Genomic DNA, 3,618 nt, shown 5'->3' with positions numbered 1-3,618 from the left:
TCCTAGATCCAGGTGTATCTGTCCACTGGCAGCATCTGTGGTACATCTGCAAGAAACAGGACTAAGGGTGGCTATGCTGCCAACCACAGCCACGCGGAGAAAGGAAAGTGAGTATGAAATACCTCATACATGAGTAACTCTGGGAAGAAGTACTAGTTTGCAGGAGCCTCAGGGTGAGGCTGGAAACAGATTTAGAAGAAGAATGAAGTACTGCAAGTTTAGCTCTTTGCTGTACTGCAGTAGGCTGAGCAAGGCTGGGCTGCGGTTGCTCCTTCCACATTAGTGTCCCCATAGTGACAAGTGGATGAGTCGAGAATCACCACTTCCTAGAGAAGCCAGGCAGCTGCGGGGCTTATCGTTGTCTCCAGAGCTTTGCTGCCCTCCCCCTGCCTTGGATCCTTCAGAGAGGAGATGGCTGGGCTGTGGATTGGTAAGGACTCCTTCTCGCCATTGGCAAGGCAGATGGATCACAGTTTTCCTGATCAGGGGAGCTCTATGGGCTGCTCTGGCTAGTAGAGAATGATTGGACAGTGGCTGTAGGAGACCATCACAGTCTATAAATGCATTGTACCTTAGAGGTGATGGTTGCTACTTTCTGCAGCTACCTGTTTGGGAACCTAACCTTTTCGCATGTCCCTTTCTGCCCTCCCAGCATGATCACTGCTCTGCTGCTGTGCCTCCTGGTCCCACTTTGCAGTGGCCTAGGAGAATAAGACTGCCTTTGAAAATGGCTTCAGAGCCAGGACATTTGAATTAATGTTGTTTATCATGCAGCTGCAGGATGAGGGATTGAGCTGCCCTTGCCTTGGGGCACTGGGCTCCTGCTCTAGAAACAATGTTGAGCTGCTTTAAAAAAAGCATGGGAGAACGGCTGTGTATTTAGCACTCCATTTTAATTAAGATTGGAACCTGCCCCTGCACTACCTACCGCTCTTGGAGAAAGTTGTCTGGCTTTCCCTTGTAACCCCACGTTGAGGCTGCAGTTCTCCTCCACATCTTTACTTACTATGCATTGTAAAGCATTTCTTACTGGGCCAAATGTAATGCACTAGTGCAAGTGTTCATTATAGATCCAAGTAAGAAAAGTACTCAGATTCTGTAAGGTATTCGTTAGAATACCATTTATTTTAGATAAGACAAGAAAGAGAAAGGGGATAGCGTAGATAATCTTACATCTGTCTAGATGCTGGGAAACCTAAGTAGTGTGCAGCATTGGATGGACAGGCAGGCACACTGCATAGATCCCATCCATGGTGAGGTTCAATGGCATTGCAGCCTTAACAGTTTTTATCGGATGTTCTTAGAAGTAAACAGCTGTATTCATCATTTCTACTGTTGAGCAAAAGGATGTTCACATGAAAACATACTGCTTCACTTTTACATAGAGGCAAGACCATGCCAATGGCATCACCAGGTACCAAGCAGGAGCTGCTTACAGGTTCCTCTGTTGCAGTTAGCCAGCTAAGCTCTCCTGCAGGCGAGTGATAAGTGCAGCTCAGCACAGCACAGGCCTGCGCCTGCCTCAGGTCAACCATTAGGTGGATCCCTAACTCCTCGGTGTGCTATGGTCTTCCGGCTAGGCCAACGTCACTCCACTCCGTGATCCGTGATCCGCACAGATGGCCTTCCCTGAAGATACTGTAGTTTCCAGGTTACATCAGTAAGCTATTTGGTTGCTAGAAAGACTCTTATCTACAAAGAGATTACTACAATTAATAATACAGGTGTAGCAACAAGTGAAACTAATATTGTGTGGGAGAAGGGGTGTAGAATAGCAGTAGTACTGGAACTAAAACCACCGACAATGTCCCCCCATTGGGCAGTAGCAGCACTAGCTACTTGCCTTGCAGTCTGGATGATGTGTTGATTCTGATGTAACGCTTGTATTGCTACACCATCAGGCTGCTTTTCAGTTTTCCTTGATGCTTGTATGTCATTCCCATGCTGTCCAACGAAGAAGGGCTTTCCAGTGTTGCCAAGTCCCCTTCCACGTGTTGACGTTCTTCAGCGTCAGTGGTGACGGCCAGTGAGGCACATACAGGAAGACAGAGGTATTCCTGGGCATCTGTTCTACAGGTAATACTTTGCACATGGAGCCTGTAGCCTGATGTATTAATTAATTTAGCTGCTGTAACTTCTGGCACTGTACTTCAGATCCAGCGTTAATGTTTTTTCTTAACACTTTTGTGAGGCCTTTCCATCTGGCCAGTGCTTTTGGGTAGCCTTCAGGCTCTGATTTTTCCACCCCTTGGAGTGTGTTGACCCGCTGTAACAGGGGTCACTGTGGTTAATATGCTGACTATCCAGCAAAACCTCAATCCTCCCATGAATGCAGGTAGTTGGCCTTGCAGATACGCACCTCCCAGCTCAGAGGCCACCTCCGCACTGGCCTCAGGGGCTCCTGGAGCAGGTGGGGCTGTCCCCCAGCAGGGTGGTGTAATTGGCAGGAGGTGCATTGCATGCAGCCACAAAGCTGACCAAAACACAATTAGTATAAGTGACATTACATTTGGCTATGTTTTCGTGTCTAGTGGCCTTAAGGGCCATGGAGAGGAGCCCCTGTTCAACCACCCTCTACTAGTAAGAGCAGTCCATAGACCTGCCCTGATTAGAAAGATGGTAATTGATCCACCTTGCTGATGGGGAGAAGGGGTCCATATTCTGAGGAGAACTTTTTTTTTCTTTAATAGATGTACAATTTGGTTCATGGTTGGATGACATTCGATTGATCATAACCTTGTTGGTTAATACCCTTTCTGTGACTGTTCACCTATTTACTCATTTGTTGACTGTTTTACTGATCCCTTGTTCACCTTACTGGTGACATGGTGAAACGGGTAGCAGAGCTATCAAGGGCCTTGTAGTTAGGCCTACAGTTAGGCCTCTCACAGGAGGGTTTATGTGAGCTTGCCAGCAATTCCTCTCTCCCCACATTGTGCAGTCTGTTTTGTGCTGGACCCAGGGCATTGCCCCCCCCCCCCCCCCCCGCCCTTTCAGCCTCTGCTGCCTTTTCATTCAAATACCTTGGTCAGGTTCAAGTTAGTTTACAAGTTGGCGAAGGGTTGAACTCTGGCTGTGGTGTGAGGTTTAAGCATAACCTATGCTAGTACTTCCCATATCTTATTAGTCTCTTGTAACCTTTCTGTCTGATCAAAATATTCCCACAGTTGTTTCAAGCATGTTAGTAACAACCAAATACAATGCAAATTGTGCTGGGTTTTTCCTTTTTCAACCCCTCTCTTTTTGAGGCAAATTAATATTTCAGCTGGTGTGGGACATCCAGATAACTCCTGCTTTTTCCAGCTCACAAGGTAGGTCACTTGGCCCAAACCCTGCAGGACAGACCCACCCCCATGCCTGCATGTGGGACCAGCTGAGCACCCACTCCATCTTTTCTTCCCTATCCTTTTTCCAAAAATGTGTTTTTTCCACTGGGATCCTACCAGCTGCACCAGGTTTTGTGAACTAGCACACTCAGTCCTGTTGGAGGCAGTAACCTGTTCCATGCTGCTCTAGGAAACTCACTGACTTCTGCAGTTTCCCTGAAGGGAAAGACTGAAAAGTAAGGACTGTTTCAGACCTGTCAACACATGCAGAGAAATGCACAGAAGAACAAAG

This window comes from Dromaius novaehollandiae, chromosome 5 (assembly GCF_036370855.1).
Source record: "Dromaius novaehollandiae isolate bDroNov1 chromosome 5, bDroNov1.hap1, whole genome shotgun sequence".
Taxonomy (NCBI): Eukaryota; Metazoa; Chordata; class Aves; order Casuariiformes; family Dromaiidae; genus Dromaius; species Dromaius novaehollandiae.
This window is presented reverse-complemented; position numbering follows the sequence as displayed.